Source organism: Vipera ursinii, assembly GCF_947247035.1.
Source record: "Vipera ursinii genome assembly, chromosome: 1".
NCBI classification, from domain to species: Eukaryota; Metazoa; Chordata; class Lepidosauria; order Squamata; family Viperidae; genus Vipera; species Vipera ursinii.
The window spans coordinates 182101378-182127839 of record NC_139512.1 but is presented as its reverse complement, the minus strand read 5'-3'; positions in this window follow the sequence as shown (position 1 = coordinate 182127839).

Sequence of the window (26462 nt, the reverse complement as noted above, 5' to 3'; positions counted from 1 at the left end):
CCCCACTAGGCTTTTTCGGGGGCCTCGAGGCCGAAGGGGGAAGTTGGCCCTCTGGGAACCAGGTTGAGTGGCACTCTGCCTGCTTCAAGTGCACCTACCTACAAGGGTAATCCTGGTGTGATTGCTTGATTTGCTGGTATAGTAGAGCTGAGCGCTAAAAACTGTTTTTGCCACCCTGCCTGCCCCTCAGGGGCACTGCTGCCAACTTTCTTTCATTTTGAGTAAGCTGCGCTGAGTAAGCAGCATTGAGCTGGCCACGCCCACCTGGCCACGCCAACCTGGCCACGCCCACCTGGCCACGCCCACCCGGCCCCCCGAGGGCAACCGTAATGCTGATGTGGCCCTCAATGAAATTGAGTTTGACACCCCTGCTCTAGGTAGTGCTGCCAGTTTAACAGAGCCCAATGAATTGCGAAGGCTTCTTTCTTCCACACTGCCCACCTTTTCTTAGAGTTGGTGAACTTTTTTGAGGTGTAGGCACAGGGCTGCAGGACCCCCTCATGGTTCTTTTGTAATAGTATAGCTCCAACTGCCACGTCGCTGGCATCGGCTTGGATCACAAAGGGCTGCCCTGGACAGGAGTGTTTTAGGACTGGCTCAACCACAAACAGTCTTTTCAAATTCTCAAAAGCAGTTTGACAGTTCATAGTCCATGTTAGCAGCTGGCCCGGTCACAGCTTTCCCCCATCTTTGCCAGTTTTTAACAAATCCATGAGAGGTAAAGCAATTTTGGCAAATGAGGGGATGAATTGACAGGAAAAGTTGGCAAACCCTAGAAAGCTTTGAAGCTGTTTGCGAGTCTTTGGGGGTTGCCATTCAATTACAGCCTTCACTTTTCCAGGATCCATTTCAATGCCCTCACAGGAAATTCTATAGCCCAAATAATTCAGTTGAGTTTGATGGAATTCACACTTTGACAATTTAACATATAGTTCGGCATTCAACAATTTCTTCAACACTTATAACACTCATTTGGCTGATGAGATGGCAGGATGTCACACTCTTTCTCACTAAACACCTCTGCTAAATCCCGGTACTCGCTGGGAATGAGTGGCTCACCTGGCCAGGGAATGGCTTAGGCCCTCCAGTAACATCAACAGAATCAAGAGGGGGTTTGGGCCCTATGGGCAATCTCACAGTCCTCATCCCCTTTAGCACCAGATAAAAGGTTTCCACTTGTCTAACCAGGTTAGACCTAAAATCACAGCTTCAATCATCTTCGGAGCCACCACAAAATGGATGAACTCCCAATCTTCACCTATTTCTAAGCATATAGGTTTGGTTAGATGGGTGACTAAAGTGCCTCCCATTAAAGAGCCATCTGCCTGTTCAAACCTCATGGGCTTGGAGAGCAATCTTGCTCATATACATCTTAAGGGAAATTGGCAAACTGATAACACACAAGGAACATCCTGAGTCCACTAGCACTTTCAGGTCCATTCATACCCCTGTCTTAGGGACTATGAACTTAGCAGCTAGTGAAAAAGGTGGAATGGGTCAACTCACCATCAGGTCATTCTCCCCTTCATCATCACTGTTGTAGGAGGGCAGGGAGGTGGAAGGTCCAGTTTGGACCTCGGCGCTCTCCATGTGGGCGATGTGACCTGGGTGACAGGTTCTTGCATGATCCAGCTTGATTTTTCTTTTGCTGGCTGTTAGGCTGGTTTCTTCCTCCCTTGTGGTCCTGATCTATTCCAACAGGCCCAGTGTCCCTGTTGCCCACATCTGAAGCATTTGATTGGTGGGCCAGCAGGTGGTTTGGGGGATTCTGTAGCCATGTTGGCTGGGGGTCTTTGTGGAGGTGGCCACCTGGTTCGCTCTGGTTTTGGTCTGGCTTCTGGAAGAGATGGTTTCTTGTAACAAGCAAGCTCGACGTCTAGTCTCACTGCCACTGATACCACTCTTGCAGTTGATCAGGGACAGCCCGGTAGATGCAGGCCTGGGAGAGGTGATCATCTAGCCCCTCCTTGAAGTGATGCACTAGAGATTGCTCAGGCCAGCCTTCAATCTGGCTTGCCACGTTGCAAAACTCTCACACATATTCCAACGCAGATCTGCCTCCTTGCTTTATCTTGTGAATTTGTTTTTCAGCTTTGAGGGTTATGGATTGATCCTAAAACCTGGCCCTCAACCCCAGGAGGAAGAGATGGAGATCCATCAGTTCAGGCACTGCTCGTTGTACAAATTGTTTAGCCACTAGGATGCTTTTCCTTCTAGATTAGCTGCAACAACATCAACCTTTGCAGCTGGATCTGGGTAAAGATTGGCATTTCGATTCATGTGGGAACATACTTGATTAAGAAAGAAAATCAGCTTCTCCAGGTCACCGTCGAACTTTGCCTTAAGGGGGACTTCCAGTTTTTGCATCTGCAGCACATGGCTGCATGAGAGTGGACCTCCGCTCCCCACAGCTAGTTTCTTCCTGCTTGGGGAACCCTAGATGAGTCTGAAGTTGCCCCAGAGAGGGGACTGTGAAGGAGGGGTGCCCTGTCAATCATGAAGTGACGGCAATTGCTTCATTTGATCCCTCCAAACCCAACAGGAGAAAGGCTAGCGTGAGATTAGCATCTAGCCCAAGCTGCTTGCAGCCAATGTCCCAGAGCATGAACTTAAACATCGGTGAACAACGTGCTTGGAATTGGTGAGAGTACTGATCTTCTTTCTTCTATCTATTATTTAAATCTTTGAAAAGATCCCCAAAGCAAGAAAATCTCCAGAAGTGAAGGGAGTGGACTATATCCCGATTCCCTTACAGATGGAAGTGGCGAATTAACACAAAGGTTGATTTAAATATTTCAGTCTGGAAAAATCTAGGAACTAAAAAACTGTCAAGATTATATCCTAAAAAAATTCTGATGAAATTATGAAAATATATAACAGAAATAACTTTTTGAATGAAAGAAAAACTGAAAAAAATAACTGCTGACATCTAGAGGAGAATCAGAGAATAGAACACTAACAATAAGAACTCAGAATTTGGCAGAATGCCCAGAAACAAAGAAAAAGTTGTTCCTTTGAACTGCAAATAACCTTGAATACAGCTGGGAACAAAGGAAGACCCAGCTATAAGATTAAAAAGTGTTTGAAATAAAAAACAACACCTAGACTGTTGCTTAAACCTAAGAACTGTTTATGGGGGAAAAAAACTTTAGCTTTTTGGCTAATCTTTTAGAGGAGAATTTGCAGGAAGGATTTAAAGTGGCTTAATATACTGAATCTGGAATTTTGACTGACTGATAAATTGACTTTTGAATTAAAACACTGATGAAAGATTATTTGAAGGGGGGAGACAACATGGATATCACATATGTATCAAAACTGACAGGATGCCACATGCAATATTTTCTCCTGAAGAACTTAGCCTGGAAAATCGAGGGCCTCCCGAAGCAATACTTCAAGGCAAGATAAATACTTTCCCGGAGGAAATACATGTAATGCTAGGACAAATACAAATGACAATAGATTCAAACCATGATGAAATTCGAAATAACTTTGAGGATTTAAATAAACATATTTCCAGTTTAAATCTACAATTAAAAAATACCCAGGAAATAACAACAAAGGAACAAACAAATCAGACAGCAGATTACAAACTAGAAGAGTATGATCAAATTGATGAAATAACAGGAAAGAATTACAGTTTGACACAAGAAATCTACAAGGTTCTGATACAACAAGAAAAATGGAATTATTAGGAGAACTATTAAAGTTTGGGGGACAGAAAGAATTTATCTTACTTACTTCATCTTTTGTATTCCCAACAACATTTGTAAAAATACAGGAACTGTTGGGTAAGTGGATTACATCAACTTGGAAAATTACTTGGCAAAAGAAGATCAGAGATAGATACAAGAGATTTGACTTGCCCTACCAGATGGACTATTACGTGAATAAACATTTGTTTGAATATGGCTAAAAGAACAGAGAATTTCAAACTGATTAAAAAGGATGTTATATCTAGATACTATAAGACAGATAAAAAGTATAGTATTTTTATAATGCATGACATAAAATATTGGGATGATGTACTTACATGGGAAAATTTAGACAGTGAGATGAGTAATATAAAGAAATTATGACTGATAAGAATTGGATTAAATATAAGGGAATCTAAGCGAACAAAAATTATAAAACTAGGATGTATACTGAACTAATGAGATGATGTTTATGAGAATAATATAAGCTGAAAAAAATGTTATATAGAGAGGTTCTTATTATTTGTATAAATATAAAAAATGCATATACCTAATCATTTATATATTGAAAATATTAAGAATTATATTTTGGCTAAGGTTGAAGAAGGAAAATACAAATGAGAGAAGGGAAGATCAAAGAAATGTATTATTAATTAATATATTAATTATGTAATTATCAAATTTAATCATTATTGACTGTTAATTAATTATTACTGTCCTTTTTTTCTTGTTAAAATATAAACCAAGACAACACGGTGTACACCAGGCACTGGAGATTGTTATAGTTAAAAACCAATAAAATATCTACAAAAAAGTTGCCTTAAGGGGTGGTGCCATCATGGGTTGCTGCCCCCCCATTGCTGCTGCACTCCTAGTGGTTGTTGACCTCCCAGCAGCAGCTGCTGCACTCCCAACAGCTGTTGACCTCCCAGCAGTGGCTGTGGCATCCCCAGCTGCTGCAGGCTCCCTAGCAGCTGCTGTGCTCCAACCTGTCACTGCCTGTCCAACAGGTTGCATAGCTGCTGAATCAAATCATGTTGAATGCCCTCATTTGGGTCTTCTCTCTGCACTGGCCTCAGGCTCGGGCTTTGCTGATGGTGATGTTCAGGGCTATGTGACTGATAGCAGTAACAGTCATGGCTCTCACAATGCCAGTAACAATCTGGGCTTTGACGGTATCGGTGGCTTCGGTAGCAAGGGTGTCTCTCGGGGCTGTCATTGTAGTTTTGCCATTTGGAGCTATCATGATGGTGGTGCCTATCAGAAGATTGTGACGAGCAACATCGATCAGGGCTTCTCTGGTGGCTGGGGCTCTTGTGCCGCAAGCGGCACTCTGGGGTCCTTGAGGAGTGGCAATGTCCCAGGCTGCTGCATCCCAAATGGCCGTCAGGACTCCTCTTTATCACCGGGCTGGAAGTTAACACCGGTGATTTTGGATGTGGGGAAGCCACTCGCACTCTGTCGATGGGGCTAGGGCTTCTCTTGGGCATCGATTTGCATCGATCCCATTGGTCATCATGCGAGGAATGGGAGAGTTGTTCCCTGCTTCTTACTTCCAGCCCCTTGAACCTCTCCACTAACTTGTCTACTGATTGGCTTTGTACAGCAGACATGTACTTCCATTCCCCAAAGTCCTCAGTGGCTGCCAATCTCTTGGCTCCCTGGCAGTCTGCAGAGCGTGATTCTCGAGAGGCCGCTGCCTGCAAGTCAGCCTCAGATGCTTTTGAAGAGCTCGTCTTTGGCAGGATTGCCTTAAGATGTTTGGAATCTCCACTGGGCAGGGTACACTCCAAGGACCAGATGAGCTTCCACATCTTTGGTCTTGCTCCCATCTGCAAGGCTTCCAAATTTTCTTTCTCTGCTGTGCGATGGCTTGCGCTCCCTCCTTTGAGGCAGCAGCCATGGTCAGGGTGGTAGTTACAGGTGCTTCTTCCTTCTCCATGCTGAGATCTTCCCCGAGTGTTGGTCAGCCTATCCCTTGACTTCGGGAAGGTGACTGGAGCTCAGGACCCCTAAGTGGTTAAAGTAGAAATCGGTTTTGGGTTAATATTGTTGTTCCGATAGATGAAACCCATTAAAGAACTTCAAGGCAAGAATTCCTCCTTAAAGAACATTTTATTCAGGAAACAGAGTATCATCACTACATAGTTGAACCAAAACTAAATTCCCTTCCCCCAGATACAAAGTAACAAGTTGCAATTCCCACCCCCATGAAGCAGTCATAAATTTCTTCAATTAGCCTGAAGTGCGGGCTCCCACTCCAGCTTCTCAGCCCACCAAAACATTATTGGTTTGTGTCCTTGAGTTCCCACAAAGCTGCATTATTATGGCTAGTTGAGCTCAAGTGTTCACCCCATCCCCCCTTCTACATCTGATTTCTAAACAGCAGAAAAAGCAAGCTGTAAGCAGAGTAAAAATGGCTGCAATTTCCCTCAGCTGTCAGAGCGGAACATCCATTGTCACAACATTGACAGAATGCAGTTCCTATAAAATATTATAGGAAGATAGAAGCCTGGTTTTGTCCAACTCTGATTTCTCCAGATAGTTGACAAACAAGTATTTTGCAAACTCGCTCTGGCAAGATATCATGAAAGGAAGAATTGACTAAGTATTCTTGAAATTTCCCAAATGAACAAAATCTGTGAAATTGGAAAATGATGGTGCTTTCTTGTGAAAGTGTTTCTTTATAAATGGACCTTCATTTAATTAACTACTACCAGAAAAACAAGCATAGACAATTGTCTCTTTTTGGTTACTGTCAAAGTAGATGAAGTATAAAAGGAAAGATTATTTTGAATTTTGTTCAACACTGGGTGGCTACATGGACTAGGCTCCAGATTCCTAATTTAGAGTCCTATAGATTCCTAGTTTAGCCTGCAATCCTGGATGTTCTGGTTGCCTTCTATACAAGTGTTAATCAGGTACAACTAAACTAAACTTTTCTGAAACCAGCCAAAGTGCTGTCATTTGCTGTGATTTCTTAAGTGGCTTAATTCACATATTATGTCAAAGAAATTAATACAGAAATGATGGAACTATATTTAGTATAGAAATTAATCTTGATTCTCCAACCCAACCTTTATAGGCTGATAGCCAGCTAAAAGAGCAGAAGAGAGCACAATAAGGTGTTTTTGGTGGTTCTGCTGGCAGTTACAGAAATCTGATTCCCCACTCCCTGGATTTTGTGAAATATTTTTGTAGGAATGTGTAAATAATCAGGTTACTTCACAGTGTTTTAACTGAATTTTCTTCTTTAACAAATAATTTTAAAATTATAATCCATTCACTAACAGCAATATTTCTATTGATAACTAGTATTCAATTTAAATTTTATGACTATGATCACAGCCCCTTCATGGATTACTGCCTTGTCGTGGCAAAGGGGCTTGCGTAATTCAATGAAGCTATGAGCTATGTCATGCAGGGCCACCCAAGACAGACAAAACATGATCCACTGGAGAAAGAAATGGCAACCCACTCCAGTATCTTTGCCATGAAAACGCCATGGACAGTACCAAAAAGCAAAAAGATATGACACTGGAAGATGAGGCCCTCAGGTCGGAAGGTGTCCAATATGCTACTGCAGAAAAGCAGAGGACTAGTACTAGCAGCGCCAGAAAGAATGAAGCGACTGGGCCAAAGCCGAAAGGATGCTCAGCTGTGGATGTGTCTGGTGGTGAAAGGAAAATCCGATGCTGTAAATATTTTTTCTCCATAGAAACCTGGAATGTAAGATCCATGAATCAAGGCAAGCTGGACGTGGTCAAACAAGAGATGACAAGGCTGAACATCGACATCTTAGGAATCAGTGAACTAAAATGGACAGGAATGGGTGAATTTAATACAGATGACTGGTTCTATGAAGCCCTACAACACCTTATAGAACTAACACCAAAAATGTTGTCCTTATCATCATGGGGGATTGGAATGCTAAAGTAGGAAGCCAAAAGATAACCAGAATAACAGGAAAGTTTGGTCTTTGAGTACAAAATGAAGTAGATAGAATTTTTTCAAGAGAATACAATGGTCATAACAAACACTCTTTTCCAACAACCCAAGAGATGGCTTTACACATGGACATCACCAGACGATCAACAAAGAAATCAGATTCTCTATGTGCTCTGCAGCCAAAGATGGAGAAGCTCTATACAGTCAGTAAAAACAAGTCCAGGAGCTGACTGTGGCTCAAATCATGACCTTCTCGTTGCAAAATTTAGGCTTAAATTGAAGAAAGTAGGGAAAAGCACTAGGCCACTCAGGTATGAACTAAATAATATCCCTGATGAATATACAGTAGAGGTAACAAATAGATTTAAGGAATTAGATCTGATAGACAGAGTGTCTGAAGAACTATGGATGGAGGTTCACAACATTGTACAAGAGGTAGCAACTAAAACCATCCCAAAGAAAAAGAAATGCAAGAAAGCAAAATGGCTGTCTGAGGAAGCTTTGTAAATAGCTGAGGAAAGGAGGAAAGTGAAAGCCAAGGGAGAAAAAGAAAGGGACACCCAATTGAATGCAGAATTCCAGAGAATAGCTAGAAGATATAAAAATGCCTTCTTAAAAGAACAGTGCAAAGAAATAGAAGAAAACAATAGAATAGAGAGGACCAGAGATCTCTTCAAAAAAAATTGGAGAGATGAAGGGAATGTTTCATGCAAAAATGGGCATGATAAAGGACCAAAATCGTAGGGATCTAATAGAGGCAGAAGACATTAAGAAGAGGTGGCAAAATTACACAGAAGAACTATACAAGAATGAGCTTAATGTCCCTGATAACCACGATGGTGGTAAATGACCTCGAGCCAGATATCCTATAATGTGAAGTGAAGTGGGCCTTAGGAAAGCTGAACAACAACAAAGCTAGTGGAGGTGACAATATTCCAGCTGAGCTATTCAAAATCTTAAAAGACGATGCAGTGAAAGTGCTACACACAATTTGCCAGCAAATTTGGAAAACTCAACAGTGGCCACAGGATTGGAAAATATCAGTTTACATTCCAATTCCAAAGAAAGGAAGTGCCAAAGAATGTTCAAACTATCACACCATTGCACTCATTTCACATGCTAGTAAAGTTATGCTTAAAATCCTACAAGCTAGATTCCAGCAGTATGTGGATCGAGAACTACCAGAAGTACAGGCAGGATTTCAAAGAGGCAGAGGAACTAGAGATCAAATTGCCAACATATGCTGGATCATGGAGAAAGCTAGGGAGTTCCAGAAAAACATCTACTTCTGCTTCATTGACTATGCTAAAGCATTTGATTGTGTGGATCACAACAAACTGTGGCAAGTTCTTAAAGAGATGGGAGTACCAGACCATTTTATTTGTCTCTTGAGAAACCTATATGCGGGTCAAAAAGCAACAGTGAGAACTGGAATGGAACCACTGATTGGTTCAAATTTGGGAAAGGAGTCTGGCAAGGCTGTATACTGTCATCCTGCCTGTTTAACTTATATGCAGAGCACATCATGAGAAAGGCAGGGCTAGATGAATCAAAAGTTGGAATTAAGATTGCCGGGAGAAAAATATCAACAACCTAAGATATGCAGATGATACCACTCTAATGGCAGAAAGTGAAGAGGAATTGATTTAATCTTATTTTAATTTATTTTAATTTTAAATTTTTATACCTTGCGTGTTGTTAGTGTTTTAATTGCCCTGTACACCGCCCCGAGTCCTTGGAGAGGGGCGGTATATAAATCTAATAAAAAAAATAAACTAAAGAACCTCTTGTTGAGAGTGAAGAAGGAGAGTGCAAATGTTGGCTTGAAACTTAAAATTAAGAAAACCAAGATCATGGCATCCGGCCCTCTCAATTCCTGGCAAACAGATGGGGAAGAAATGGAGGTAGTGACAGATTTTATGTTCCTGGGCTCCAAGATCACCACAGACAGAGACTGCAGCCAAGAAATTAAAAGACGCTTGCTCCTGGGGAGGAAAGCCATGGCAAATCTAGACAGTACACTAAAAAGCAGAGACATCACCCTGCCAACAAAAGTGCGTATAGTCAAGGCTATGGTCTTCTCAGTTGCAATGTATGGCTGTGAAAGTTGGACCATAAGAAAGGCTGAACACCAAAGAACTGAGGCCTTTGAAGATGGTGCTGGAGAAGACTCCTGCAAATCCCTTGGACTGCAAGACATTCAAACCGGTCAGTCCTAGAGAAGATCAACCCTGACTGATCTTTAGAAGGCCAGATCCTGAAATTTAAACTCAAATACTTTGGCCATCTAATGGGAAGAAAGGACTCACTGGAGAAGAGCCTAATGCTGGGAAAGATTGAGGGCAAGAGAAGAAGGGGATGACAGAGAATGAGATGGCTGGATGGAGTCACTGAAGCAGTAGGAGTGAGCTTAAATGGACTCCAGAAGGTGGTAGAGGACAGGAAGGCCTGGAGGAACGTTGTCCATGGGGTTGCGATGGGTTGGACATGACTTCACAACTAAAAACAAAATGATCACAGCTGCAAATTAGTTATGTAAAAAATAATTGTATAAATAATTTTATTTGTGTACATTCAGTTAATTGAGTTGAAAATGCATTTTCATCTCAAAATCCATTTTATAAACTCTAAAAACTTCTTGAGTAACATTTTAAGAGTCTTGGTTTCAGAAATGTGTAAATTGATAAAACAAAAAGTTGTGGAATGAATCTATGACATGTACATTCTTGTCCAAATAACCTGTAACAATCAGAAATAGAAATGTGTTGATCTAAATTCTTCAAAGCATCCTTTTTATATCTGAGCTAATGTCAGTATTTTAATAGCATTGTTTCATACTTTTTCTCAATTTAGGTATATTTTAAAATTTATACTTCCATTACTGAATATAAGTTTTCTTTGATTAATTTTGTTTAATCTACAAATAATAGTGAAAACATGTAATAAAAAATAATTATAGAAGTGCAAAGTTGACCAAAACATGGGATTTTTAAAATGTAGTGTTGATAATAAAGCTACTTCTGAAACATCCAATTATATTTCCTATACTATGATTTTTTTAAAAGGGGGGGGGGGCAGGGCCTCTCTTTAACAGCTAGATTTAGAAAGATTTGGAAATGTTTTTTTGACAATGAATGATGATAAGAGTTATATTGCTCACAGGGACGTGGTGGCTCAGTGGGTTAGGACACTGAGCTTGTCGATCAGAAGGTCGGCAGTTTGGTGGGTCGAATCCCGAATGCCGTGTAACACAGTGAGCGCCTGTTACTCGTCCCAGCTTCTGCCAACCTAGCAGTTCGAAAGCACATAAAAATGCAAGTAGAAAAATAGGGACCACTACGGTGGGAAGGTAACAGTGTTCCGTGTGCCTTTGGCATCCAGTCATGCCAGCCACATGACCACGGAGACATCCTCGGACAAGCGCTGGCTCTTCGGCTTTGAAACGGAGATGAGCACTGGCCCCTAGAGTTGGAAACGACTAGCACGCATGTGTGGGGGAAACTTTACCTTTACCTTTAAACACAAATACCACCAAACCAATTCTTTTCTACATTACACCTACACTTTTCAACCCTGGCAATTGCCTGCAGGGTTATTTAATCTCCTAAAGAGAAAGTGAGGATTCTTTGCTCCCAAATTACTCCTTTTCTTTTCATGTCGCATTCCACAGGTTCTCCACCCCATGCCTTCTCAGTTTATTTTAAAGACTACTTTTAAACACAAAAAGTGCAGCATTAAATCAACCTGTTTAATTACAAGTTTAAGAACAGTAGACAAGTTTTGGGGTGGGGACTTTCTTCATTGTAAGTGGTCCTTCCCACTTCACATTGCACCACCAACACTTGTCAGTTGTTTTTAGAGGAAATTTTCAACATGGGTTTAGCACTCTTCTGAGTAGGATTAGAGTTCCCACATGATGCCTTCTTTTGAAATTTATTTGGAATATAAGAAGCTAGACACCAATAGAAAGAGGACTGTAATACTGAAGGATAGGAATCTTTCCTTCTCTCACATATAATATCCAATTTTTAAGTTCAAGAAAGCTATACCCGAATCATGAACTTGTTTCTAAACTTTAATTTAATAAGAGCAGTAGTGGTACAGTGGTTAGAATGGAGTATTGCAGGCTAATTCTGCTGACTGCCAACTGCCAGGGGTCTGGCAGTTCAATTCTCACCGGCTCAAGGTTCACTCAGCCATCCATCCTTCCAAGGGCAGTAAAATGAGGACCCAGATTGTTGGGGGCAATAGGCTGACTCTTTAAACCACTTAGACAGGACTATACAACACTATGAAGCGGTATATAAGTCTAAGTGTTATTGCTAATTTCCCCTTGATCCCCCCCACCCAAGCACCTGGGAGAAATGGTGCAAGATTATAAAAGTCTTTTGTGTTTTCCTCAAATGAAATCTGAATACAGGCAAATATTTTAGTAATGATTGTAATTTCTAAAAGAATAATTTACATGTATGGTCAGCAGGTGGTGCTGTATTTATGATGTAGCTATATTTACAACCATAAATATATTTATACAAGCCAGTTGGGTGTATTTCTTCTTGCTGACTCATTTTCTTTCCTTCCCTCTCTGCTGAGGTACATGCAGGTGAGAAGCTTCCCTTTTCCACAGGTGTTGACCTCATAGAGTATCTCCTCAGGTGCCTTTATTTTGGACCACTCCCAACCAAACAGAATAGAATGAAAGGTTAAAGTCAAACTTCAAAGCAATAAAATAATATCTTAGTATTTTAATTCAGTGTGGTCAAGCATAATTTATTTTAAGAATAAGGGTTATTGAATGCATAATCACATAGTTTAAATTTCCTTGCATCAGTGCTCCTCTTTGGATATATAATATTCATGGTGCCTCCATGCAGGACCTTTTATTTCATGTTGATTTGCTTTCCTTGCCTCCAGTTTGGTGTAATATATATCTAGGAATCTGACATTTCTTTCAGTGAGCTTAGAATTACATCTTTGCTGATCTATCATCTTGACCTGACTTCTTTTTCTTTTAGAAAAACAAAGATTGGAGTGAGAAAACAAGTTGGATCAATCTTTCTAGATTAAAAAAAGGCTCTTAACAATTTGAACTAGACTTTCTTGTTTAAAAATTTTGGGAGATATGAACTTTGGTGAGAATTTTATTAAATGAATAAAATCAATTTATACTTTGCAAAAGGTATAATTGTAAATGGAGAATTAAAAAATATTGTGAGATATAGAATGTGACAAGACAAGGATGTCCCTTTTATATATGTGTATATTTATTAGTTTTTTATAATCACAAGTGCTTGAAATATTATCAGCAACATATTGTCTGGGTTTCAATATCTAGTTTACTAATACATATTGTTCCTTTCTGTCTACCTCATTTTTCTAGCCAATTATAAAAAGTATCCCATGTTCTAAAATAAACTGAATCTTCTTTCTCTTTCATTTTCAATGTCAATCTGTCCATTTCTGCACACTCTAAGATTTTTTTGATTAACACTTCCTCCACTGGCAGATCTTCATTTTTCCAATATTGAGCAAATAAAATTCTTGCTGCAGTTAATATATGTAAAATTAAATATATACACTCTTTCTCATAATTGCCTAGAATTATGCCTAACAAAAATAATTCTGATTTAAAATCTATATGTTTTTTTTATCATTTTCTCTAACCCTGTATGTAATTCTTAACCAAAATCTTTTAGCTTTAGAACATGTGCACCAAAGATGATAATACGTGCCTGTTTTTGTTTACATTTCCAACATTTGATACATCTTTAAACATATTTGCTAATTTCACAGGTGTTAAATGCCATCTACAAAACATTTTATATAAATTTTCTTTGTACACTACCACTTTTGTTATTTTCAAATTTCTTTCCCAAAGGCTTTGCCATTTTTCTAGTTCTATGTTATATTCAAAGTTCTTTGCCTGTGTTATCATTTTTTTAACTTGTTCCTCTTCCATCTTTAAGCTTAGCATATATTTATAGTTTCTTGATCAATTTTTCATCTGATGTCAGTAATATCTTATCAAATTCTGTCTGTTCTTTATAGAACCCAGATATTTTAATATCTTTTTCATATCTTGTTTGAATTTGAAGATATGGCCACCATGATAAATCAATACCCTGTTCTTCTAGTTCTTGTCTGTTTTAATTTTCCTTCTTTATTAAAAATGTCTTTATAAGTCATAATTTTATCATAGTTTATTAAGTTTGGGTGAACAAATGCTTCCATTGTTGAAAGCCATCCAGGTATGTTCATGTAGATTTTCGCTTTTATATTTTACCCTTTCTAACAGAAGTGCATTTCTTATGTAGCAATATTGAAAGTATCTGTGAATTTTATTTTTTCCGTACCATAGAAAGGCATGCCATCCAATTTGTAGGTCATGTCCCTCTAGGTATAATAATCTTCTATCTCTAAGAGTTATCCACTCTTTTAGCCATGTTAGAACAGCTGCTTGGTAATATAGACTCCAGTCTGGCAGTCCAAATCCTCTATTTTCTTTTGCTTCTTGAAGCATTTTCAGTCTTATTCTACTTTTTTTTCCTTGCCAAATAAATTTCAGTATTGATTTGTTTAGTTCACCAAAGAAGTTTTTCCCCACTTTTATAAGTATAGTTTGAAACAAAAAGAGTATTTTTGGTAGAATATTCATCTTCACTATTGCTATTCTCCCCAACATTGAAAGTTGTAGATTTTTCCATTTTTCCAAGTCTAGTTTTATTTGTTTTAATAACTTTACATAATTATCTTCTTTTACTGTTGCACATCTTGCTGTTAGGTAGATTCCCAGGTACTTAACTTTTTTATTATTTGAAGACCTGTTTTTTCTGATAGTTAACACTTTGGTCTTTTCTCTGTTTATTTTTAGACCTGCCACTTCCCTAAATTCTTCTATCTTTTTCATAAGCTTAAAGCTTGTCTCAAAAGGTTCTTCTAGTATAAAAAGTAAATCATCTGCAAATACTTGTAATTTTTATTTTTTATTTTTCATTTCCAGTCCTTTAATTTCCATATCATGTCTAATGTTTCTATTTAGTACCTCCAATGTGAGTATGAATAGCAATGGAGATAATGGACATCCTAAGACAAGGATGGCCCTTATCACCTCTGTTATTCATATTAGTTTTGGAAGTATTGAACAGAGACGTAAGACAAGATGAGAGAATGGCTGGAGTGAGGATTAAAAGGAATATATGTAAATTGTGGGTATTTGCTGATAATTTAGGAGGACCCTTTGGATGGAATAGAAATATTAATGGATCAGCAGGCTTCTGAAAGAAAGGTGCTAACAAGAAATCTTGTTGTTGTTAGTTGCGAAGTCGTGTCCGACCCATTGCAACCCTATGGACAATGTTCCTCCAGGCCTTCCTGTCCTCTACCATCTTCTGGAATCCATTTAGGCTCATGCCTACTGCTTCAGTGACTCCATCCAGCTGCCTCATTCTCTGTCGTCCCCTTCTTCTATTGCCCTCAATCTTTCCCAGCATTAGGCTCTTCTCCAGTGAATCCTTCCTTCTCATTAGGTGGCCAAAGTATTTGAGTTTTAGCTTCAGGATCTGGCCTTCTAAAGAGCAGTCAGGGTTGATCTCCTCTAGGACTGACCGGTTTGATCGCCTTGCAGTCCAAGGGACTCGCAGGAGTCTTCTCCAGCACCATACATAGTTCAAAGGCTTCAATTCTTTGGCGCTCAGCCTTTCTTATGGTCCAGCTTTCACTGCCATACATTGCAAATGGGAAGACCATCGCCTTGACTATATGCACTTTTGTTGACAGGGTGATGTCTCTGCTTTTTAGTGTGCTGTCTAGATTTGACATGGCTTTCCTCCCAAGGAGCAAGCGTCTTTTAATTTCTTGGCTACAGTCCCCATCTGCAGTGATCTTGGAGCCCAGGAAAATAAAATCTGTCACTACCTCCATTTCTTCCCCATCTATTTGCCAGGAATTGAGAGGCCGGATGCCATGATCTTGTTTTTCTTAATGTTTAGTTTCAACCCAAGTTTTGCACTCTCCTTCTTCACTCGCAACAAGAGGCTCAAGAAATCTAGAGATGCTAATAAGGTTATTAACAAAAATATGAAAATGGAAAACCAAATGAAACTTTACAGAAAATTAGTTTTAGGACTGGAAAAGTAAAATACTTGGCTATCATTATGACTAATAAGAATTGTATATTATACAGGGATCACCTGCTGCCGGCATCAACTTCCCTCCGCCCTGTGCGTTCCCACAGAGAGGGCCTCCTCAGGGTGCCACCGGTCAGAGAATGTCGTCTGGTGGCCCCCAGGGGGAGGTCCTTCTCTGTGGGTGCCCCGGATTTATGGAATCGGTTGCCGGTCGAGCTCCGGATGGCGCCCGACCTTCGCTCCTTCCGACGCGATCTGAAGATTCACTTATTCGAACAAGCTGGCCTGGCCTGATGGGGGATGGGTTGGGATTTTACTGTTGTTTTTAATATATCTATTTATTGTTTTAGCTTGGGCATTGTGTTTAATTCTTTTTTAACTTTTGTATCTTTGTATTTTTATATGTTTGCCCTGTTCACCGCCCTGAGTCCTTCGGGAGAAGGGCGGTATATAAATAAATTATTATTATTATTATTATTATTATTATTATTATTATTATTATTATTATTATTATTATTATTATTATTATTATTATACCAGAATAATTATGTTAAGACATGGAATCTAATTAAAGACAAGTTAAGATGGGAGAAATTATAATTCTCATTGTTGGGGAAAATTTCTGTGATGAGTGCTTTTCCAAGGATGAGGCTTTTGTTTCAAACAATACCTATTTTGACAATTGATGTACCATTAAACAATGACAGAAAGATAGACTTATATGGCTAGGGAAAAAGCCAAGGGTTAAATATAAAGTCTTCCAAGATGCAAAGGAATGAGAAGGATTGTGACTGCATGATTTAAAACTGTATTTTGAAGCCAGTTGTTTGGTTTAGATGAAAAAGAATGGTGCTGCTGAGAACTAAAAGCAGATTTTGTAGGAAAAAAAAATCAGATCATGAGAAGGATTAACCTACAAAGAATTGTTAGAATAAAAATATGGAGAATATAATATGGAACTGAATAATAATTGGTTGCAGAGGGATTAGTTTTTCAATGGTTGTGTACACCATTGAAAGAGTCAAGGTAGATAATAGGATATTTGAAATTGAGCAACAAAAGATTGAATATGAAAAAGAAAAAAATGAACTTGTGATTTGTGTGATTTATTGCAATGATTAGAAAGGGTTGCTGATGGAAAAAGAAATTAAGATGTACAGGTTTTTTACCTGGTAGACATATGAAGGACAATATTAGGAACATAGTTGATATTTTGGAAAGGTTAGAGGCCAAAAAGAACTCTAAGGCTATATTAATGTTTATTGATGCGGAGAAGGCCTTTGACTATTTCTTGGATTTTTATGAAAAAGAATTTTGAAAATATGGAGGTTGGGCAGAGTTTTATGAATGGTTTAAATGCAATCTATTCTGAGCAAAAAACAAAAATTATAGTTAATAATGTGGTGTCAGAGGAAATTAGAATTAAAAAGGGTACCAGGCAAGGGTGCCCACTCTCCCCTCTGTTATTTATTACGGTTCTGGAAGTTTTGCTGAATATGATAAGGAAAGAGGAAGGTGTGAAAGGGATTGTAGTAGGTTCAAAACAATATAAGCTAAAAGCCTTTGCTGATGATTTGGTCTTAACATTACAAGATCCAGAGACCAGTGCATTCGGAAAAAATTAAGGGTATACAAATTAGAGATCAGGATTATAGATTGAGAGCATTCGCAGATGATCTGGTTGTTACAGTGACCCAGCCAGAGAACTCTGTTGTGGACCTGATGGAGATAATAACACAATACGGTAAGGTTTCTGGATTTAAAGTTAATATACAGAAAACCAAAATTTTGGCCAAAAATATGACAGTTTCGCAAAAGGCTCTCTTAGAAGGATTAACTGGATTTGAGATTGTTAAAAGGGTTAAATATTTGGGGGTGATTTTGTCGCCCTCTAATACAAAGTTATATAAAAATAATTATGAAAAACTATGGGGGAAAATTCAAAAAGAATTGGAGAGTTGGGAAAAATTGCAATTGTCTTTGTTGGGACGGATTGCAGCAGTGAAAATGAATGTCCTGCCTAAATTTTTATTTTTATTTCAAATGATACCGATTCTTAAGAAAGATTCTAATTTGGAGGAATGGCAGCGAGGTATCAATAAATTTGTTTGGGCAGGGAAAAGGCCACGAGTTAAACTTAAGATTATGCAGGATACTCGTGAGAGAGGTGGTCTTAAAATGCCCAATCTTAAACTATATTATGAAGCTGCTGCATTAGTAGGAATAAGTGATTGGATTAATTTGATACAAGAGAGATTATTAAATCTTGAGGGCCACGATTTGTTGTTTGGCTGGCATGCATATTTGTTGTATGACAAGAAGGTAGACAATGTGTTTAGAGTGCATATTCTAAGACAGGCATTGTTGAGAGTTTGGAAGAAGTATAGACATAAGCTAGATTGCAAGATACCACTGTGGGCAATTCCAAAACACGCAATAGAAAATATACATGCTGGTTTCAAACATGATGTGACTACGTATAAGGAGATTCTGAGCTTGGAAAGAAATGTCTGGTGTTTGAAATCATATAGCCTCTTGCGAGAAGAGAAGGTTGTTCAGAATTGGTTTCAATATACTCAGCTACGGGCCAGGTGGAAAGAAGATCAGAAAAATGGTTTTACAATGACTGATGAAAATCTGATAAAGCAAATCAGAAATCAGGGTCCAGCACATATCAAACGGATATATCTTGCATTGATAGAGATTGACTCAGAAACAGAGCTTGTTAAAGATTGTATGATTAAATGGGCCCAAAATATCCAAGAAGTTATTACAATGGATACGTGGGAAAGGATTTGGGTGAGGAACGTAAAATTTACACAAGCTCAAAATCTAAGAGAGAATTTTTACAAAATGTTTTATAGATGGCATTTAGATCCTAAAAAGCTTGCAAGTATGTATCCGAATTATCAGCCTAAATGTTGGAGGTGCGGTGACGAAGACGCAACATATTTTCACATATGGTGGACTTGTAAAAAGGTTAAGGCTTTTTGGATAAAAGTCTGGTGGAACATGCAGAAGATTTTTAAACAGAGGATAAAGTTTTGTCCGCAACTTTTTTTGTTGGGAATAATTACAGATGCTACAGTTGTGGACACTAAGTTGATGTTGAATTTAATTACGGCAGCAAGACTCTTAATAGGTCAGTATTGGAAGAAGGAGGAACTGCCGACTATAGAAGAATGGACTTTAAAGGTTTCTGACCTGGCAGAGATGGCAAAGATATCGGCCTATTTGAAAGATCATTCGCAAGAACGCTATATTATGGAGTGGAGAAAATGGATTGAGTATATCCAGAACAAATACGGGACTAAGAAGTTTCATGTAGCATTTGAATAAGTCTTCCTTTCTTTTTCCCTTTTTTTATATATATTTTTATATATTCTATATTAATAGTGCTTGTAGTTATCCTATATGAGCTAGAGAGTGATAGATTTTAGAGTTTACGGTTGTTAGCATATGGTTGTTTATGATTCTTTTTTTTGTTTTTTATACCTTGTACTTAGCTCTGGGAAGTCGGGGGGGGGAGGGGGGGAGGGGTAAGGAGGGAGGGATAGGGGAGGGGTAGGGGGGTTTGTTAAAGATAAAATGTATGATAAAACTTTTCAATAAAAAAAAAGATCCAGAGACCAGTGCAATTAAAGCACTGGAAATAATACAAGAGTTCGGACATGTTGCAGGTTTTAAACTGAATAAGAATAAAACCAAAGTTTTAGGGAAAAATCTGTCATTAGAGGAAAAAAGTAAGTTACAGGAAGCCACTGGTTTGATGTTTGTAAAAAAGGCGAAGTATCTGGGTGTAAATATGACAGCAAAAAATTTGAATTTGTATAAAGATAATTATGATAAAATGTGGAATGAAATTAAGAGAGATTTAGATATTTGGACAAATTTGAAATTGTCTTTGATGGGCCGAATCTCAGTTGTTAAGATGAATGTATTGCCAAAAATGTTGTTTCTATTTCAAGTACTTCCAATTATTGAAAAGTTGAATTGTTTTAAAGAATGGCAAAAGGTATTATCGAAATTCATCTGGCAGGGGAAAAAACCTAGAATTAAGTTCAAGCTATTAACAGATTCAAAAGATAGAGGGGGCTTTTCCCTGCCAGATTTGAAACTTTATTTTGAAGCTGCTGCTTTTTGTTGGTTGAGAGATTGGTTTGTGTTAGAGAATACCTTCATGGAATACTGCCTTGTCGTGGCGAAGGGGCTTGCGTAATTCAATGAAGCTATGAGCTATGCCGTGCAGGGCCACCCAAGACGGAAAGGTCATAGCAGAGAGTTCTGACAAAACGTGATCCACTGGAGAAGGAAATGGCAACCCACTCCAGTATCTTTGCCATGAAAACCCTATGGACAGTACCAAAAGGCAAAATGATATGACGCTGGAAGATGAGCCCCTCAGGTCGGAAGGCGTCCAATATGCTACTGGGGAAGAGCAGAGGACTAGTACTAGTAGCGCCAGAAAGAATGAAGCGACTGGGCCAAAGCCGAAAGGACGCTCAGCTGTGGATATGTCTGGTGGTGAAAGGAAAGTCCGATGCTGTAAAGATTTTTTCTCCATAGGAACCTGGAATGTAAGATCCATGAATCAAGGAAAGCTGGACGTGGTCAAACAAGAGATGACAAGACTAAACATTGACATCTTAGGTATCAGCGAACTAAAATGGACAGGAATGGGTGAATTTAATTCAGATGACCATCAGGTATACTACTGCGGGCAAGAATCCCTCAGAAGAAATGGAGTAGCCTTCATAGTCAATAAAAAAATAGGAAAAGCAATACTGGGATACAATCCTCAAAATGACAGAATGATCTCAGTTCGAATCCAATGCAAACCATTCAATATCACAGTAGTCCAAGTCTATGCCCCAACCACCGGTGCTGAAGAGGATGAAATTGACCGGTTCTATGAAGCCCTACAGCACCTTATAGAACTAACACCCAGAAATGATGTCCTTATCATCATGGGGGATTGGAACGCTAAAGTAGGAAGCCAAAAGATAACTGGAATAACAGGCAAGTTTGGCCTTGGAGTACAAAATGAAGCAGGGCACAGGCTGATAGAATTTTGTCAAGAGAATACAATGGTCATAGCAAACACTCTTTTCCAACAACCCAAGAGACGGCTTTACACATGGACATCACCAGATGGTCAACACAGAAATCAGATTGACTATATGCTCTGCAGCCAAAGATGGAGAAGCTCTATACAGTCAGTAAAAACAAGACCAGGAGCTGACTGTGGCACAGACCATGAGCTTCTTATTGCAAAGTTTAGGCTTAAATTAAAGAAAGTAGAGAAAAGCGCTAGGCCAGTCAGGTATGAATTAAATCATATCCCTGTTGAATATACAGTAGAGGTGACAAATAGATTTAAGGAATTAGATCTGATAGACAGAGTGCCTGAAGAACTATGGACAGAGGTTCGCAACATTGTACAACAGGTAGCAACCAAAACCATCCCAAAGAAAAAGAAATGCAAGAAAGCAAAATGGCTGTCTGAGGAAGCTTTGCAAATAGCTGAGGAAAGGAGGGAAGCGAAAGGCAAGGGAGAAAAAGAAAGATATTCCCAATTAAATGCAGAATTCCAAAGAATAGCTAGAAGAGATAAGAATGCCTTCTTAAATGAACAATGCAAAGAAATAGAAGAAAACAATAGAATAGGGAGGACCAGAGATCTTTTCAAGAAAATTGGAGAGATGAAGGGAATGTTTCATGCAAAAATGGGCATGATAAAGGACCAAAACGGCAGGGACCTAACAGAGGCAGAAGAGATTAAGAAGAGGTGGCAAAACTACACAGAAGAACTATACAAGAACGAGCTTAACATCCCAGATAATCACAATGAGGTGGTCACTGGCCTCGAGCCAGACATCCTAGAATGTGAAGTGAAGTGGGCCTTAGAAAAGCTGAGCAACAACAAAGCTAGTGGAGGTGACAGTATCCCAGTTGAGTTATTCAAAATCTTAAAAGACGATGCAGTAAAAGTGCTACACTCAATTTACCAGCAAATTTGGAAAACTCAACAGTGGCCACAGGATTGGAAAAATCAGTTTACATTCCAATTCCAAAGAAAGGAAGTGCCAAAGAATGTTCAAACAATCGCACCATTGCACTCATTTCTCATGCTAGTAAAGTTATGCTTAAAATCCTACAAGCTAGACTCCAGCAGTATGTGGATCGAGAACTACCAGAAGTACAGGCAGGATTTCGAAGAGGCAGAGGAACCAGAGATCAAATTGCCAACATACCCTGGATCATGGAGAAAGCTAGAGAGTTCCAGAAAAACATCTACTTCTGCTTCATTGACTATGCTAAAGCCTTTGATTGTGTGGATCATAACAATCTCTGGCAAGTCCTTAAAGAGATGGGCATACCAGACCATCTTATTTGCCTCTTGAGAAATCTATATGCGGGCCAAGAAGCAACAGTGAGAACTGGACACGGAACCACTGATTGGTTCCAAATTGGGAAAGGAGTCCGACGAGGCTGTATACTGTCGCCCTGCCTATTTAACTTATATGCAGAGCACATCATGAGAAAGGCAGGTCTAGATGAATCAAAAGTTGGAATTAAGATTGCCGGAAGAAACATCAACAACCTAAGATATGCAGATGATACCACTCTAATGGCAGAAAGTGAAGAAGAACTAAAGAGCCTCTTGTTGCGGGTGAAGAAGGAGAGTGCAAAACTTGGGTTGAAACTAAACATTAAGAAAACCAAGATCACGGCATCTGGCTCTCTCAATTCCTGGCAAATAGATGGGGAAGAAATGGAGGTAGTGACAGATTTTATTTTCCTGGGCTCCAAGATCACTGCAGATGGGGACTGTAGCCAAGAAATTAAAAGACGCTTGCTCCTTGGGAGGAAAGCCATGGCAAATCTAGACAGCACACTAAAAAGCAGAGACATCACCCTGTCAACAAAAGTGCGTATAGTCAAGGCTATGGTCTTCCCAGTTGCAATGTATGGCAGTGAAAGCTGGACCATAAGAAAGGCTGAGCGCCAAAGAATTGAAGCCTTTGAACTATGGTGCTGGAGAAGACTCCTGCGAGTTCCTTGGACTGCAAGGGGATCAAACCGATCAGTCCTAGAGGAGATCAACCCTGACTGCTTTTTAGAAGGCCAGATCCTGAAGCTAAAACTCAAATACTTTGGCCACCTAATGAGAAGGAAGGACTCACTGGAGAAGAGCCTAATGCTGGGAAAGATTGAGGGCAATAGAAGAAGGGGACGACAGAGAATGAGGTGGCTGGATGGAGTCACTGAAGCAGTAGGCGTGAGCTTAGATGGACTCCAGAAGATGGTAGAGGACAGGAAGGCCTGGAGGAACGTTGTCCATAGGGTCGCGATGGGTCGGACATGACTTCGCAACTAACAACAACAACAACAACAACAACAACAAAGACAAAGGTCCACAAAGGCTTTAAAAATCATATAATTTGAAAGTCATTGATTAATGTGTGGATGAGATATAAAGACCTGTTAGAAAGTAAAACACCCAGGTGGATTTCGCCACTAGAGGCTAAGACCCAGAAAAGGTCAAATATGGAAACCAAGTGGCTGAAATATAAGGATATATTTATACAAGAAGGAGACCAATTTAAGATAAAAACATATGAGCAGCTGAAAGATAAGGTTGATGATTGGTTTCAATATTACCAAATGAATGAAGTGTATAAAATGGATAAAAAAGAGGTTTTCAAATAGAGAAATCCAATTTGGAAATGTTACTGTTAGATACAAAATTAAAGAACCTTTCCAAGATGTATAATTTATTGCTGGAGTGGCACACAGAAGATGAACAAGTGAAATCATTGATGATTGATTGGGCTAATGATGTGGGGCATAACATTATGATTGAGGACTGGGAGAGGATGTGGAAAAAGGGTATTAAGTTTACAGCATGCAATGTTTTGAAAGAAAATATGATGAAGATGATGTATAGGTGGTATTTAACACCGGTTAAGCTTGCAAAAATTTATCATACACATGATAACAAATGCTGGAAATGTAAAGCTGTAGAAGGAACCTTTTACCACATGTGGTGGACTTGCCCCATAGTAAAAGACTTCTGGGAAAAGATTTATAATGAATTAAAGAAAGTTTTGAAAAAATACATTTATTAAGAAACCAGAAGCCTTCTTATTGGGTATAATCGGAAAAGAAATTCCCAAAAAACATGTTACTTTCTTTCTGTATGCCACAACAGCGGCGAGAATTTTGATAGCCAAGAATTGGAAGACATAAGAAATACCAATGGTGGTAGACTGGCAGATGAAAATGATGGACTATATGGAACTCGCTGAACTGACTGGGAGAATCCATGACCAGGGAGAAGAGTCGGTGGAAGAAGACTGGAAGAAATTCAAGGACTATTTGAAGAAATATCGTTATATCAACTAGTTTGAAATGGGCTTGGAAGTATTTATAATTTGTAGTTTTAGAGTTTAATGTTTAATATTAAGGACAATATGAAATGATGATTGTTAAACAATAAGAAATTAAATATAGATAGATATTAAATATGATTTAAAATTATGAAATAGAAATTGCTAATGATGATTAATGAAGAAACGCAGATAGGGGGGACTCGAGGAAGTCACCTGAAAATGATGAGAAAGATTAGGAATAACGGAAGCTAAGTATTTTTGTTGTATTTTTGTTGATTGTATTGTTTATGTTATGTCTTGTTTTTTATATGTATATATTTTTTTGTTGTTTAAATATATGTTTATATAAAAGCAATAAAAATAAAAAAAGAAATTAAGATGTAGCCTTAGAGGGGGTAAAATATAAATGCATTTATGTATGCTATCAAAAATATAGGAAGCCACTTCATTATCATCTTTTCTTTCTTTTTCTACTTACTTTCTTACTTATTCACCTTCTTCATTTTTTGTTTTTTCCCTAGTATTTATATTGCTTTTATCTTAATTATCTTATCTTATTAAAATCAATAAAATGAAAAACAAATCTGGGTTGCAAAAATCCAGATAATCACTAGATGGCAGCATTGAGTCAGAGCTCTATATTGTTTTGTTGCCTTTTAGCAATTGATTAGAGTTTTATGAGGTTGATCTGGTAGCTTAGGAAAAGCTACATGTTAGTTTTGTTATTGTTTGATCACAGTTTGGCAATATATGCTGAGACAATGCCAGGGATTCTCTTGTGGATTTATTAGTTTTATTAGTTTTTATAAACCGCCCTTCACATATTGGTAAGTTGGGGAACATTGATAAGAGTTTATTTACTAGCATTTTTAGAAAGTGGAAAGTATCTTATAATAATCCAAAATAATTCAGTGGTCATTATTTCCCAATTAATTTGGCCATTTTATCTATTGCCATCCATTGAGTAATAAATTATATTAATTTATTTATTTAGACTCCAGAATGAATCTGGGATGCTAACATTGTAAAAATAGATCACAGATTCAGTAACAAAATAAAACAAATTAAAAAAGAAAAATCTGGGGAACAATATCAGCACAAAACATATTGATCACCTTTAACAAGAAGAGGGGTCTGCACCCCACCCAGATGTCTGGGAAAGCAGCCAGGTCTTGAAGGTCTTCCTGAATGCCCTCAGGGTGGAAGCTGTCATTTAAATCAAACACACAAGCTGAAAGTTAAGCCATAATTTTGCTTGCTAAATCAAAGGGAATCTAGTACTCACCAAAAGTAATTATATGATTAATTTGGCCTACCGTTTATAGGAAATAATGATTTGTGCTTAGAATACAAACAGCTGCTGTTTTGTGGTTTGTTGTTGTTAGTTGCGAAGTCATGTCCAACCCATCATGACCCTGTGGACAACGTTCCTCCAGGACTTCCTGTCCTCTATCATCTTCTGGAGTCCATTTCAGCTCATGCCTACTGCTTCAGTGACTCCAGCCAGTCACCTCATTCTCTGTCGTCCTTTCTTCTCTTGGCCTCAATCTTCCCCAGCATTAGGATCTTCTCCAGTGAGTCCTTCTTCTCATTATATGGCCAAAGTATTTGAGTTTCAACTTCAGGATCTGGCCTTCTAAAGAGCAGTCAGGGTTGATCTCCTCTAGGACTGACCGGTTTGATCGCCTTGCAGTCCAAGGGACTCGCAGGAGTCTTCTCCAGCACCATAGTTCAAAGGCCTCAGTTCTTTGGTGTTCAGCCTTTCTTATGGTCCAACTTTCACAGCCATACATTACAACTGGGAAAACCATGGACTTCACTATAGGCACTTTTGTTGACAGGGTGATACAGTATCTCTGCTTTTTAGTGTGCTGTTTAGATTTGCCATAGCTTTCCTCCCCAGGATCAAGCGTCTTTTAATTTCTTGGCTGCAGTCCCCATCTGCAGTGATCTTGGAGCCCAGGAAAATAAAATCTGTCACTACCTCCATTTCTTCCCCATCTGTTTGCCAGGAATTGAGAGGGCCAGATGCCATGATCTTGGTTTTCTTAATGTTGAGTTTCAAAGCCAAATTTGCACTCTCCTTCTTCACCCGCAACAAGAGGCTCTTTAGTTCCTCTTCACTTTCTGCCATTAGAGTGATACCATCTACATATCTTTGGTTGTTGATATTTCTTCCGGCAATCTTAATTCCAACTTTTGATTCATCTAGCCCTGCCTTTCTCATGATGTGCTCTGCATATAAGTTAAATAGGCAGGGCGACAGTATACAGCCTTGCCAGACTCCTTTCCCAATT